The following is a 16,651-nucleotide window of genomic DNA, read 5'->3' on the forward strand; positions in this document are numbered from 1 at the left end:
GCATTAATGTTGGCTGCATCTAGACATATTGCTGGATCTCCCCGAGCTGCAATGATCAGCGCTTTAACTATAAAACTATCTTTAGCAATATTTAAGAGACCCAGAAAATATTATTTGACATCAATCCTTTTACAACATTTCCTAGGTTATTACAGTCACTGGAGCCTTATAGTGCGACATTCTGTGACATTCAGCGCTATCACTGCCATTGAATGCTATGGAAAATCTGTGATATTCTGCGTCATAATGTGATATACTGAGTTATGAGCGAGCACAATAACATTGTCTACATCTGTAAATGCCACATTGGCAAAAAGAAAAAATGGCACAACTTTGAAATGACGATTCTTTAATGAATACTCAGTCGCCTATTTGGAATGCTGTGATGCCGCTTCTTCATGTCAGCAAAGACTCTAGGCTCTATTCAAGTGAGTAAAATATTGTCTAGTTCTACTGTAGTACCACATTTTTCTCAAGGAACCCCTGGTAACGTCCCAGCAGAATTCGAGGACTCCACGGAACACAGGTTGAAAATCACGGTCTTAAATTGCTGTTGCCATACAGTATATTGGAAAAAGAAAATGTGCATCAGAAAGGGGGTAAAAAGGTTAGCAATGTATCTGAGTCTCTATCATGAATACAGAGAGTTGGCCACTTGGATGACACAGGCAATTTCTTCAATCAACTGAAATATTTCCAAATTAATAAGTTACATTTAACAAAATAGTATTTTTTTAAATACTATATTATGTTTTATTTAAAGTAATTTTTCGTTACAATGTCTGAGGATTGTTTGCACTGTCAGTGCCCGTTTTAAAATGTAATCTTTGGTAACTTGTTCTTGAAAATAACTGACCATTTACTATATACAGGCATACCCCGCATTAACGTACGCAATGGGACCGGAGCATGTATGTAAAGCGAAAATGTACTTAAAGTGAAGCACTCCCTTTTTTCCACTTATCGATACATGTACTGTACGGCAAACGTAATATACGTGCATAACTGATGTAAATAACACATTTGTAACAGGCTCTATAGTCTCCCCGCTTGCGCGCAGCTTTGGTACAGGTAGGGAGCCGGTATTGCTGTTCAGGACGTGCTGACAGGCGCATGCGTGAGCCGCCGTTTGACTATTGGGCGATATGTCCTTACTCGCGAGTGTACTTAAAGTGAGTGTCCTTAAAGCGGGGTATGCCTGTATATCAGTAATGTAACAATCTTATGGGGCTAAACTCATTTGCAGGGCACACTTCTACATACACTTTGTAGGAAAGCTGTAACCATTTGTCTTAGCAGTCAATTAGACTGTAAGCTCCTCGGGGCAGGGACTCCTCTTCCTTAAAGCTGCAGTTCAGTCTTTTTTTTATTTATTTATTTATTTTTTTACTTCAATAGTTTTATGTGTGCAATCTCTAATTACCTAAAGAACTGTATAGCTGCAGGTCAATTCGTTCTCCATGTATTGATAGGTCGAAATTTGGTGACATAATTAGTGAAGGGATCTGTTTATATTCTGCTTTTCTGTCAGTGGAAGCTCATGAATATTCATGAGCATTCCTGCACTGACGTGCTAGAGGGAGGGCAGGGCTGACAAAGGGGTGTGCCAGGGCTTGTGACAGGACATGAAGGGGCAGTGCCATAGCAAATGGCTGTTAAAATAGAATACAAGAAAATTGGTCTTTCAAGGTTGTTTTTTTAAAAACAGAAAATGCTAAAAGTATTTTTTCTTACTACAGAACTGATTTATTAAAAAAAACACACATGCAGGATATTGACTGAACTGCAGCTTTAATGTTACTTTTCTGTCTAAAGCACTTATTCCCATGATCTGTAATTTATATTATCTGTTATTTATTAGATTACCATGTGTATTACTACTGTGAAGCGCTATGTACATTAATGGCGCTATATAAATAAATACATACAATACAATACAATAATAGGCTGGTGCTCATAAAGGATGTATATTGAATAACTTAATACATAATATTGAATAAGAACTCGGTACCTTTAATGCAGCAATGCCCACAATTAAATATTTCATATAACTTGTGTGTATATATGCACATGGAGAAAGCACACCTAGAGAGTGTAAGATAAAGCCAAAATTGGCAAGGGCACATGTTATATAAGGCAGGGGTACGCAAACTGGGGGGCGTAGGGAGGCGTGAGATTTTCTGGGGGGGTAGAGGGGCACAGCGGTAACAAAGGCCCTGCGCTCTTCCAGAAAGCATTTCAATTAAATACAGGGGGACCGTGCAAGGCCTCTGTCTTGTCTCCGGCGGCTTCAGACAACGCATCGCCATGGCAATGCAGCGTCAAATGACGCTGTGGGGTCACGTGATGTCATGTTACCATGGCAACGCAACGTCATTTGACGCCGGAGACGAGGTAAAGGGGGGGGGGAGGACACGAGAAAGGGGGAACGGAAAAATTTGCGCACCCCGGATATAAGGCATTGTAGAAAATATAGTCCACCAGATTCCAAGGAGCTAGGAAGAAGACACAGCACACAGGTTGCAAAGTGCAAAAATAGAATCCAACGTTTCGGGGTCACTCAGTACATATACATATATATATTATATATTTTCTTCCTGAAATGGGCTGTATATGAAAAGCAGTGCGTTCTACATCATCATTGATATTTGCACTTTCTTCTGCTAAAGGGGGAAGCTGTTTGTAGCCAGTGAGATCACTTTCATGCCAAAGCAACTGCTGATCATCATTTTTATTTCAGGTGTTAACTTTAAAAGGGTGTATATACCCTGCTTACAACAGAAAAGGAAACTACTGCATTGCATAACGATGCTGCTTATCAATATACAATAAACACAACCCCACAGCTCCTTCTTAGAGCAAGCAGAAGTGAAAGGAGCCATCATCTGCGTAGCATCACTGTGGTCATATAGGGTTTACCCAACCATTGCCCTGTAACCCACATTGGAAAAACTTCAATATTACAGATGCATCCAGCCTTATCGTTCAAAATGGCCATGACCGTGCCAATCGCGGCTCAGAAGGATTAACACTGCAGGAGGTCAGATTGAAAAGAATGGACCCCCGGCAGCCACCTCCCCCAGCATCTCGGCTTTCCTGCCTTTCACCGGGTTGCGCTGGGGTCGGGAAAGGCTGGCTACTGTACATCTGTAGCTCGTTAGCCACCAGATTCCCAAAGCACCATTATGGTTTAATGCACCCGAACAAGCACCATCTCAAATGGACTTATATAGTTACATAGTAGATAAGGTTAAAAAAAGACGTCCATCAAGTTCAACCTATGCTAAATTTAGACAACAGTGGGAGTTAACTCCGTTTCGGGTGTGTTAAACCGTAATGGAGATTGGTGTATCTGGGGGTAGGAGTGGATGTGAGGTTGCTGGTTAGGGGTGAGAAGCTATTGGGATGATATCTTGTCTGTGATAAATTGCATGTATGTATGTATATGTTTAATTATTGTATTAATTGTACGCTTTTATTGTCATCTCATTGTTTTTATTGGTTTGTACAGATTAGTTCTTCTCATTGACAAAACATGTCAAAGGGATGGATGTATTTTATTAGAAAATGTGGTTTTCACCTCAAATAGGTCATTGATAGTGAGTAACTAGGTCTTAAATTGACCGTAAGGCATCATAGCAAGTACTCTGCTCACAAGTCATTGCCATTCTGCACTGGACCATCATCACTGACTAATTCATGTGAGTAACATAGGACAGAGAAAGTATGCATTAACTAATCATATACTGTATCTGTATGGAGTAAATAATATATTCTTCGAAGCAGCCGTAAGGGCTGTTTGCGGCAGAAAATCTACATTGGGTGTTTTCTATTGATGGTTTGACATATTTAGAAATACCCCCTATAACTACTTCAGTAACCATTAGTTAGCTCCTTCATAATCACTCTGTTACTTTTGGAGAAATCAAGTGCATTGTAACCTATTCAATATTGTACAATTATTTCTTAGAGTCATATTTAGAAGCTACATTTTTGGAAGAGGAAGGTGTTAAAGGGGCCTTCAGTGTATGTTATTTACAAATCCTTCCTACCTTTTCCCATGTCAGCATTAAACCTGATTAGACTAATAACAAGCCGTAAAGAAAATCAAATACCATATTACAAATTCCTTTCATAACTGCACATACACTCTCACCTTTTAAAGCTTCTATGATTTTTACAGGCAGACGACACCAACCGGATCATTTGCATTTGCTTCCAAAAGGATCCACCCTAGTTGCACCATTAAGAGTCACTAATAATACAGCTCATGCCAGACTGAGCTATGTTTGTTTTTGTAAGTCACGTGTCCCACATCCTGTTTCTGTATTTTCATGATGGAGAGGTTTGGAAAAAGACAATGTGGACAACTTGTTTTCAACCTTACAATACTTTGTAAAGTGTGAGGAAATTTCTGTACTGTAAAATTAAACCGTTTGCATTTGATTTCAACTCTGCATACATCCATAATTGTATTACGTTTAGTAAATAATGCAGGAGATACACAAGGGTTATGCATATTCCATCAACAAGCAGTTCAGATGTGAAATGTTAGTATTCATTTTGTGGGGGGGGGTATCCTATTCCTAGATACCGCAAGACGGTTAAGTAGGATAGAGGTTTACTTGCTATGTTAGCCGTGGAGGTTTTGATGGGTTACAGGATTTTATAAATTGGAGTCTATTAAGTGTAATTCAATTTATTGCAGATCTAATTAAATGTATTGCAATTTATAATATATCCAAAACTAAACTGTGAGTACCAAGTCAAATGAAATTCATGACCATGGCATCTATCAGGCAATGTCACACTAAGGGTCAGATCAACAAAATTCTGTTAAGTGACTTAATGTGACGTTACATTATACCTTACCGTGTATCTTTAAAAGCCAATAACGTAACGTTAAATTATGTTTTCTCCCGGAAACAGTATTGTGTTAACCATAATGGTCAGTAGTGATAATTATATGTGTAGCACCCTTGGGGTATGCTAGATTCTTCTTAGTACATCCTGGTCCCTACAGGGCGGTAAGGGGTTACTTCCTCTTACAAGCCATCGTTGTAACCAATTCCAAGTAAATTCCAAGTAATCAATTCCAAGTAACTAATGTGAAGTAACTTATTTCATGTTGCAAGTCACATATGATGGTGATTGGCTAGTTTATTTGTTTCCAGCAGTTTCTGGAAAAGTCCACACTTTAGGGGATGACTTACTGTAGTAGTAAGGCCTTCTCTTTTCCTGCACAGCAACAGGGCTGGGGTAAAGGCTATAAATGTTTGGGACTTGAATATCTTTCCTCAGATCATAAGTGGACCTGCGTTGAGGGGATCTCCAGGGGTCCTAGCCCTGTAATAGGGGGAAGCAACCTTTCTTGTTTTCTAGTTTAGGGCAAATCTCCCTGTATAGGGCCCTTCCGACACAACACGAATAAAGGGTACCTGCCAAAGTAGGAAGTGGGTTCTTCACAGCAGGGGCTCCCTGAGGAGACCTGGGGGAGCTGCTAAGAACTGCAGGAAAAAGTTCCAGCTCTGTCAGGCAGTAGAGGAAAGACTTGAAAAAGAGCTGTTCTTTCTACAATACTCATGGTTGAGGAAACATGAGTGTAAAGTGTCATGTGACCTTAGAAAACCTGTTCTGTTTCTGGCCTGAAATTTGGATTGTGGAATAAAGTTACAGAAAAGTTCCTGGCACCAATTATATTCTTGCTCACCGTAGCAGCCCTGCACAAAGTTCCATCACCCTGAGATATAAGGTAACGGCTGAGCATCACCTACACACACATTGGGACAGTTTGATGTGGCCCCTTTCTATTGGCTGCAGGTAGAGGTGTTACATTATGCAAAAGAGGCGTTTCCCATATCCACGAAAGTCTGTTAAGATTAAAGTTGGGAGATAACATGAAGTTAGTTAGGTAATACCTAAACTTGGCGTTTCTCAAATCCAGACCCTGAAATAGGTCTTTTACAGGGTCTGGATGGGTATCCACACCACAGTTGATTATAGAATATAGAATTATTTATGGTGTTAATTCCCTCTGATTTCTACCTTTAGAAACGCCTATATCAGGGTCTGGATCGGAGTGACATCAGCTGGTTTAGCTCACACTGCTAGAGCTGCTGTCCTGAGTAGCAGAGGTTGTAGGTTCTGATCCTGTTGGGCCTGACACCAGTACCTGTATCCTCATAGGTTCTCATCCTCATCCTACGGCCTCATCCTACGGCTCGTAGGTTTGTCAATATATGTTTTATGGAAATCCTTTTAAGAAGTGGGGTATGTAATTTAAATATACTTGCATATCTTCCAGATTTCTAATGTGTATTCCTTTTGTGCACTCTCCCCCTATATTTCTGGGCAACCCAAATTATAATGACAGAAATTCCATAGTTTTTCCATGATAACCTTCTTGAATCTACTGCAGTATTTTCTAAGATATCCAATAGGGTTTATATTAACCAATTCCATGTCTTTTGAAACAAATTGATATATGAATTACACAAACAATGAGTCAGGGTATGTGAAAAAGTAAGTGAACCATTGGTTTTATCAGCTAAATTAAAGGGAATAATTAGAATCAAGTGTTTAAATAATTAGGTAGATCTTCATGTTTGAGTTTGGGAGGCCCTACCCTATATATAAAGATATAACACATATGGAAACCTGTCATGCCACAATCAAAAGAAATCTCAGGGGACCTCATAAAAGCAGTTATTGATGCTCATCAGTTTAGAAAGGGTTACAAAGTCATTTCTTAGGATTTGGGGCTAAACCAATCCACTGTCAGACAGATAGTATACAAATGGAGAAATTTCAAGACCACAGTCACTCTACACAGGAGCGGTCGTCCGACCAAAAAGAACAAAGGTAATTTGTCCAGGAACTTGCTAAGAACCAAGAGTAATATTCAAGAATCTGCAGACCACTCTTGCCTTGGCTGTGAGTGTTCATGACTCAACTATCAGAAAAAGACTGAACAAGAATGGTGTTCATGGAAGAATAGCCAGGAGGAAACTACTGCTCTATAAAAAGAACATTGCTACCTGTCTGAAGTTCGCCAAAGAGCACATAGATGATCCACAAGACATCTGTAACAATGTTCTCTGAACAGACAAGTCAAAGGTAGAACTTTTTGGCCTCAATAAGAAATGTTATGTTTGGCGAAAACCAAACAATGCATTCAAACAGAAGAACCTCATCCCAACCATTAAGCATGGTGGTGGGAGTGTGATGGTTTGGGGCTGCTATGCTTGACCACTTGACCGCTTGCCATCATTGACACAACCATGAATTCTGCATTGTATCAGAAGATTCTAGAAGAGAATGTCAGGTCATCCGCCCATTAGTTGAAGATTAAACAAAAGTGCGTCATGCAGCAAGACAATGATCCTAAACATACAGGCAGATCCTACAAAAGAATGGCTTCAGAAGAAGAAAACCGCGTTTTAGAACGGCCTAAACACCATTGAAATATTGTGGCAGGACCTGAAGCGAGCTGTCCATGCAAGGAAGCCCTCGAATGTCACTGAGTTGAAGCATTTAAGTAAGGATGATTGGGCCGAAATTCCTGAAAACTGATGTGAGAGACTGACTAGCCAGGTTCTGAATCTAAAGGTTCACATACTTTTTCACACATGGATGTTGAATCATTTGTGGATCAATAAATCTTGAATGTTTTTGTGTCATTTGTTTGATCAGGATATAGTTATCTATTATTAGGACTTAGATTAAGATCTAATAACATTTTAGGTTTGAAATATGTGAAAATCCTAAGGGGTTCACAAACCTTTTCTCGCCCTTATATACCGTTAGCATGAAAGCAATATAACCAGGCTGCCAGGTTTGAGTTTTACGTAAGGGTGTTTAATCTGCTATCTCTGATGCCTTCTGTGTGCTCCCAGAAGAACCCTCTAATACCTACAGTATTAAGTATATATATATTTCTGCAGCAATGATGTTACCTTGCCTGATCAGGCAGGTTTTACTTCTCAGAGCTATTTTATTAAGCTAGTTACAGAATGCTTGTAAAAGGAGCATTACATTCATTTGGTCGTAATGAATGATATCTTGTAATTGGACATCATGGAAGCTTGTTATATGTTCTGGCTGAACATGAGACTGCTTCTCACCTCCTAGCTACTCTGGGACAGGGCACACTCACGGAGACTGCTTCTCGCCTTCTGAGCTGCTCTGGGACAGGGCACACTCACGGAGACTGCTTCTCACCTTCTGAGCTGCTCTGGGATAGGGCACACTCACGGAGACTGCTTCTCACCTTCTGAGCTGCTCTGGGAAAGGGCACACTCACGGAGACTGCTTCTCCCCTTCTGAGCTGCTCTGGGACAGGGCACACTCACTGAGACTGCTTCTCACCTTCTTAGCTGCTCTGGGACAGGGCACACTCACGGAGACTGCTTCTCACCTTCTGAGCTGCTCTGGGACAGGGCACACTCACAGAGACTGCTTCTCACCTTCTGAGCTGCTCTGGGACAGGGCACACTCACGGAGACTGCTTCTCACCTTCTGAGCTGCTCTGGGACAGGGCACACTCACGGAGACTGCTTCTCACCTTCTGAGCTGCTCTGGGACAGGGCACACTCACGGAGACTGCTTCTCACCTTCTGAGCTGCTCTGGGGCAGGGCACACTCACGGAGACTGCTTCTCACCTTCTGAGCTGCTCTGGGGCAGGGCACACTCACGGAGACTGCTTCTCACCTTCTGAGCTGCTCTGGGACAGGGCACACTAACGGAGACTGCTTCTCACCTTCTCAGCTGCTCTGGGACAGGGCACACTCACGGAGACTGCTTCTCACCTTCTGAGCTGCTCTGGGACAGGGCACACTCACGGAGACTGCTTCTCACCTTCTGAGCTGCTCTGGGACAGGGCACACTCACGGAGACTGCTTCTCACCTTCTGAGCTGCTCTGGGACAGGGCACACTCACGGAGACTGCTTCTCACCTTCTGAGCTGCTCTGGGGCAGGGCACACTCACGGAGACTGCTTCTCACCTTCTGAGCTGCTCTGGGGCAGGGCACACTCACGGAGACTGCTTCTCACCTTCTGAGCTGCTCTGGGACAGGGCACACTAACGGAGACTGCTTCTCACCTTCTCAGCTGCTCTGGGACAGGGCACACTCACGGAGACTGCTTCTCACCTTCTGAGCTGCTCTGGGACAGGGCACACTCACGAAGACTGCTTCTCCCCTTCTGAGCTGCTCTGGGATAGGGCACACTCACGGAGACTGCTTCTTACCTTCTGAGCTGCTCTGGGACAGGGCACACTCACGGAGACTGCTTCTCCCCTTCTGAGCTGCTCTGGGACAGGGCACACTCACGGAGACTGCTTCTCACCTTCTGAGCTGCTCTGGGACCGGGCACACTCTCGGAGACTGCTTCTCCCCTTCTGAGCTGCTCTGGGACCGGGCACACTCTCGGAGACTGCTTCTCACCTTCTGAGCTACTCTTGGACAGGGCACACTCACTGAGACTGCTTCTCACCTTCTTAGCTGCTCTGGGACAGGGCACACTCTCGGAGACTGCTTCTCACCTTCTGAGCGTCTCTGGGACCGGGCACACTCTCGGAGACTGCTTCTCACCTTCTGAGCGTCTCTGGGACCGGGCACACTCTCGGAGACTGCTTCTGTGCCATAGAAGAGCGTGCTGTATCCCTCTGCGCAGCTCCTCCATACTGTCTGGCTTCGAAGGATTAACGCTCCGATTCAAAAGAATGGACTTCCCACTGAGTTAATCCTCCTGGGCCACAATCGATCCCTGCAGGCACCGTCCTCAGTGCCGCAGATTTTTGCCTGTTTGTCCGCGGCACCGAGGACGGTAAGTCTTGCTACATTTGTAGTTAATTATATGGCAAGTATAATTTTCCGAAAAATACATCTATTCCTCTTCCATTGCTCCTTTCCTCAAATGGCAGGATATTTAACAAATGTGTTAACCAAATGTAGTGCACGTTCTGTGATATCTGTGACCCGACCAGAATTCAGACAAGAACATTTAGAAAAAATAATGTTACATCAACACTGCGAGTTTTAATGTTGATTCAATAAAATAATTATGTATGACTCCGTTAAGACCATAATAGGCAGACAGTCGGCTAGACGTTAATATCCCCTGAAACCATTTTTCGGATGTAGCATCGCTTCTATCCTTAACCTCATTTCAATTACAGGCACTCTGAAAAGTTATGTTTTATTTTGATTCTGGTCATTTGTATGAAAATATTGGAAGACTTGATCAAAAAACAGTATTCTACAAGCAAGCTGTGCTAGGTCAGAAACTGGAATACCACAATATGGGGAGTTCCCTCCAAAAGTAACTGAGGGGCACATGCATCTGGGGCCGATACGGGTTATCGCACCCGTTCTGGAGTAAACTCCCATTCAAGTCATTAGGAGTTAATGCCAGAACGGGTGCTATAACCTAGGGGTGCGCCAACGTTTTTGTCTGCGCCCCCTGCCTGCTCTACCCCCCGGCCTGAGCCCCTACCCTCCTCCCTCCTCCCTCACCTTTTCTTCTGGGTTTTCTGATGTCACAAAGTCATGTAATATCACGTTGCCATGGCAACGCAATGTCATGTGACCCCCAGTGTAATTTGAAGCTGCGTTGACATGACGACATGTTGCCAGAGACTAGGCAAGGAACATACAGAGGCCTCGCAAGCTTTTAATTTAAATGTTGCAAGGTAGACCGCGGGGCCTCTCCCCCCCCCCCCACGAACATTTCACACATCCCAGTTTGCATACCTCTTCTATAACCTATAGCAGCACTTGATGCATATATTTCTTAAAGCCATATTTGCTCTACCTTGCAGTCCAATCAAATGAAATAGGTGTACTGTAACTTATGGCTTTGCACCATTATGTAAATCCAGACTCAGTAACGTGCGATGTTGTCCAACTTTGGTTTCTAAAAGTTGTGTGGTTTCAATTATTTTCAATATTTGCTTATGTGAACAATTGCTACATTTGTGAGCTTTGCTAACAGATTAGTGAAGCTAGCAAAAATCACCAAATGTGCAGAATCATATGAGTTTGCATGGTGTCTATGGTTTCTGTGGTTCCATGGTCGCTGAACTTTTAGTGAACCTCGAGACAATCGCAACTTATTCACCAGCAACCAAAGGTCCAAAGTTATCCAAATTGGTGAACTTCGTTGAAGGTGTCACCCCCTCTTTAGCTCTTTACCTGGCAGAAAATCGGCAGCACCTGAGTCCCGTCAGTCTTTTTGGGTTCCCGAATATGTGATCCAATGGGGGAGTGATCCTGTGGTCATGACCAACCCCCAATTATGCAAATGGAAATGGAGGGGGCTTCCCTTCTCTTCCTATTGATGGAGCAGTGACCATGATCACCTCCTAGAAAATGAGTAATAATGACGTGACGTTCCCTGGACATCGTGAGGGCCCCTAAAGAGCCGATCCTTAGGACGTTCAGGAAACCATCATTAGGGCAGCCTAAGGGTTAAAGGTCACTGAGACAGAAAAGGTTTCTTGGCAACGATATAGAAATGGGTATGATATGATTAGCGATTCCGGTTTTAGGTTTGAACCAAAAAGCACAGGAAAAACACCACCGGCCGATCATCTCGCACTTCCAGGCAACACCAATAAAAAACAGAAATGAAGCATCATTTCTTATTGGATTTGACCTCTCGTAGCCGCCCTGCCAGAGATAGGCTACAAAGGCAACATAAAGGAAGTGCTCAGATAAACACCATATACAAATGGGTGTCAGTTGTTTTCCGTTGTTAACACGGATTTTATTTTTTAACAAAATGAAAACACCAGAAAAACAAAAAATAAACAAAGAAAACCAGAATCCCTAAGCATATGGGTAGCTCCGCTGGCTGGCACTATGCATCTCATATGCACTGACCTTGGTCCCTTGCAGACTCATGTACCAGAAAGCCCTCCTACTGTCTCTAACTTTTATCCACTTACCACTAAGATTGTAAGCTCTTCGGGGCAGGAACTCCTTTTCCTATTGTTTTGTCTGAAGTGCTTATTCCCATTATGTGTTATAATATTATGTCACATGTATTGTAAAGCGCTATATACCTGCATGGCCCTATATAACTAAAGACATGCATACCTACATGACACAGTGCATTAGGTACTGTATGCATATTGTCCTCTTTAAGAGGCGGGGCCTCCCTACATGTGCTTTCAGTGAATGACAGGAGTATATAAACAGAAGGCAGCAGGACTTGCTTGTGACCGATAATAACCTCTCCTGTACAGCTCAGCCTCTGTATCTATAAAAGGAACTCCGGTTTAAAAACCTTAGTCTTTTTTTTTTCCCTCTCCGAGGCAGAGAGAGGGGGAGATACTGTGCTGACAAAAACATATCCACACATAACACTCAAAGAAAAGCATCAGATCTGCATTGTCCGGACTACAGGAGACAACCGGAGGATACATTTGTTCTATGCATCTGATCGCCACCTTGGAGGAGTTTTATCACAGGATCTGGCCAAGGCTTTTAAAGGACCTTTCCTACTGATTTTCACAAGCAAGACAGGAAAGGTAAGGGACCTTTTATTTTTATTTATTTATTGATTTATTTATTTTTTACCCCGATTTCTTCCAATTTAAATCCACATGGACATGTTAGGAATCTTTTTTTGGGGATTTCTGAAAAAGAATCTAGATACGTCTTATAATGAAAACATAGGTCATTTTTCGCGATGCCCATTAAAATGAATAGTTTTGTATACAGTATATGGATATATACATTATTATGGCATGAATGTAGTTCCATCTATTATAGTTCTTAAAGAAGACATCCACAGCAGCAGCAGCACATTACACAATCTGAGATCGTTTTTGCTTATTGTTTTCAGTTTTAATTTCTGATTCTTGATTGACCCCCCTCTCAATATTTGTACATCCACTCCGAACAGTCCAGGGCACAGCCCTTGTTCCCACTGTGCCAGCAGCTGCTGTGACCTGTTCACTTGTTATTAACAAAGGGTCCTTCTGTCATTCTGACTGCAGTGTTCTGCTGAGGTGGGGGTACAAGTACAAAAAGTCAAGCTAATGAGACAGGACAAGTGGGGATAGGCATCTTCGGTTACCTGATCCTTATTTATTATAAAAAAAATGTTTAATTATTCCACTGCATTAGCAAAGAGATCCCTTTTGCAGATACATGTGGTGTCCTTGTAAGGGACATTTCTTATTTACTTGAGGAGAGGAGTGCAGGCTGAATACCTTTTCTGTGCCTCCCTTTGTGTGCAGCATCTGGCATAGCCACTGCTGTGTTGTTTGAGGACTGAGTTCCAATCTGACCCATCAGTAGGACTTTGCTGTCTCTGCTGCCAACATGTATGTTTTTTATTGAAGCACTTCCATGTATTGTTCTAAGCACAGATTGTGCTGATCCACGTACTGTACACTGCATGCACTGTACACACCAACAAAGAATACAAAATACAGGAATACTGTGATTGTTATCAGGTTAAAGGAGCTATACACACAGTTGGTAAACCATTGGGTGACAATATTTCGTGTCCCAAACAGAATATAAAATAAAAGGGGCATTCACAATCCCATTATCATCACATCATCCTACAATGGTAAGACCCCAGCTGTGACATATTGAGTTTATTATATGTAACATCTTCTTCAGAAATGTTAGTAGCCCGAGCCCTAGGTCCGTTTTAGAAATGTCTTCTTATATCGGTGGCTATTTTAACTCTAGTGCCCATTGCATACGACAGTGTTATCTGCTGCTTCCAGTCCTGCTGCTCCCCACTTGAGCCAGACGTGGGAGCTGCTGAGAGATGCAGGGAGAGAGAGAGAGAGAGAGAGAAGTGACTAAATGACCGAGAGTAACCTCTCAAGCTCAAGCTCTGCTCACACACAAAAAACGGGGATCAGAAACAAGGGTCCAACTTCCTTTCGAGACCTGGTAAAAGGGTCGCAATACGAAAAGGCATGGGGTTTTTTTTTTCTCCAGCAAATGTGTCCTTTTTAGTTTCTCGTTCCAACAAGTTAAGGGAAATTACAGTTTGTCAAAACTTCATCCAAATTCATGTTGCTGAAAAGTTATTGACTGCAATAATTTCAAAGGAAAAGTCCTTTACAAATCTGAGCGCATTGTCTGCCTCACTTTGCATAACGCTGCAGCTCAACTATATTACAGTGAGCAGGGAATCACCTCTCATTGCTCAAGTTTTGCACCAGGACAAAAAAAAAACTTATTTGACGCGGATGAATGTAAGGTCAGAAGGACCAATCTGCTTTAGGCTGAGTCCCCGCTGGCGCCGAGCGCGCTCATGCTTAAAGTATGAGCGCCGGATGTCCTGCAAATTGCGCCCGCGTGCGCAGGGGGGATGAGGGTGGGCGCAATTGCGGCCTATCTGAGCAAGCGGGAAAGTTTAAAAAATGTATTTACAAAAGCGCCAAGCGTGTGTGCCCGCGCATGTGCGCCGGCGCGCATCACGTGGATGGGAACTTGCATATATATATATACATATACATATATATATATATATATATGTGTGCAAGTAACCGCGTCAAGCGCCGCCCGCTCAGCGAGCTCAGCGCCAGCGGGGACTCAGCCTTACATGTGATGAAGAAACAATTTGTTTTTGTTAGCTTATATGTCATCATTGCTTAGTGAATGTTTTTAACACAATCAGAGAGAAAGAAGTTGGGTCTCCTAAAGTTACTGTAATATGTCTTTGGTGCTTATTATGTTACCATACGGAAACCCCAGCTATTGATTGGATGTTGTAGTTGGGGCGTGCTTCAGAAGTGTGAAAAAGGGTGATTTACTCCCCAAACAAACGGGGTTACGGTTAGGCCCATAATTAGAAATGTGCAGAATTATCCCAAATGCAGTCGCAAAAAATGTTTTTGTATTGAATAACCAATTTCGCTTCCTTCGTGAAACGTTTCGCCAAACCTCAACGGGCTAAAAAGGTCGAGACATTTGCAGCTTTGCAAGCTTTCAGTGTAATATCGCCGGGAGATGAGCAAAACTTGGTGCCTGGCTCTCTGCATCAAGCAGATCTATTGCTTTTAGAAAAGTTAGCAAATTCGCATACTAAGGGAAATGGCAATGCACATTGAATAAATGCTTGGCAAATCGCTGGCGACAAGGCTGCACATTTTTGGAGCCTAAAAAATGGGAAATATCACCCGGTTAACGAACTTGAGCAAAGGTTTTGCACATTTCTACCTGCGTTCCTTGTGTGGGTTTTAGCATTACTTGATTTTCGCAAGGACAAATCTGAAAATAATCAAAATAAAAAGCATAGTTAGATTGAAACAAAAGAGACTACAATCTGGGACACAACACGAAGTTCATTGTCTCTTTAGTTAACAGCACAGACAGGGAGGATGTTTTTTTCAGAACTGGAGGAAACCGCAGAAGTAATTGCAATAGTTCTGTTTATGTGATTTATTATGCTTCTAGACCCATTATCTTGACTTACTTTCCTTAGAGCAATCAGCAGTTTATATACAATGGTGGGAATGGACTTTTCGTTTTGCAGTGGTTGTGCTGTAAACGAACTTTTGTGCATTAGAGTAATGGCTTTTGATTTTTTTTGCATGTGACTAACATGTCAAAAACATTACTCCATTTGTAAGGGTGCCATGGTTGGTTTTTATGGTGGCGGGAATGAGGGGAAATAAAGCAAATTATTCCAGGCACACATTTGTAACAGAGAAAAAAATTGCAGTTGCTGTAAATTAAGACTTTTTACTGTTATCAAGGCTACTAAACGTGAAGGTCCATCAAGGTTTGCAGAGGTTAAGGAGATTTGAAATGTTACCAGCCCAAGCAATATTAAACCACGGACACAAAGCCGTGTTGACAAGGTCATTGATTTGGAAAACACACCGTGACATTTTGCCTGAAGGAAAAAGAGGCATTACCATCTTTGTGTCTGGAGTCTTCTGCTGGCCACTGAAGCCCCCACAGAATCAACATTTTGTGTGGTGTGATTTTTTAACCAAACCAGAACTTTTTTTGCATATTTCGAATAGCAATTCTGATACATTCACCAATTCGAGGACATTCACCATGCAGACTGAAAAGACTAAAAATGAAGATGCCAAAGGGCCCTGAGTATAAAGCGATTCATGGATGCTTAAATAGGCATTTTGGAAATGCATCTTTAATGGCGTTATTCATTAAGCTGCAATGGTGCCAATCAGGCTCTATTTTATGGAAATTCCCATTGACTTCACTGGAGTTTCTGTGGGATAATGCCCCGATCTACCCCATTGCAGTTAAGAAATGACCTCCCTAAGTGTAACCTCTGACCAAGGTTCTGCGTCAAATGCAAGACCCCTGCTTAACAAGTTTATTACAGTACATTTTGTGCGGTTGCAGGCTGAAAAAAGAACTGTGCTTCTAGTTGCAAGTTTTATACATAATACTTTAGTTTGTTCAAATAGAAACATATGGCTACAATTTAGCCTTTCTGCTTCTGATATTCTAATTTTCTTTTCATTTACTTTTTTAGTGTTATTGCAATTGCAACCTTATTTCTTACGTCAGTGGTTCTTTTGTCTGTTATTGCCTTCAGACTGACATACAAGTTCATAGATACTGAATTAAATTCAGTTTTGTATTATGTTTGCAGGCTTAAGAAAACAGAGACAAACGAAAATAAAGAATGTATTA

At 42.2% G+C, this 16,651-nt stretch overlaps 1 protein-coding gene across 2 annotated transcripts in view; it reads left to right on the top strand.

Annotated features, from left to right (window-relative positions):
- The first annotated feature begins 12,241 nt into the window (after positions 1 to 12,241).
- Positions 12,242 to 16,651, top strand: part of ABCA1 (ATP binding cassette subfamily A member 1) — a 110,088-nt gene continuing 105,678 nt past the window's right edge. The window contains exon 1 of one of the 2 annotated variants that reach the window (XM_075594648.1): positions 12,242 to 12,534. The gene's annotated coding sequence lies outside the window, so the exon portion shown is untranslated. The remainder of the gene's footprint in view (positions 12,535 to 16,651) is intronic. The other variant, XM_075594649.1, reaches the window with a different exon arrangement.

The sequence above is a fragment of the Ascaphus truei genome, chromosome 1, assembly GCF_040206685.1.
Source record: "Ascaphus truei isolate aAscTru1 chromosome 1, aAscTru1.hap1, whole genome shotgun sequence".
In the NCBI taxonomy this organism is placed as follows: domain Eukaryota; kingdom Metazoa; phylum Chordata; class Amphibia; order Anura; family Ascaphidae; genus Ascaphus; species Ascaphus truei.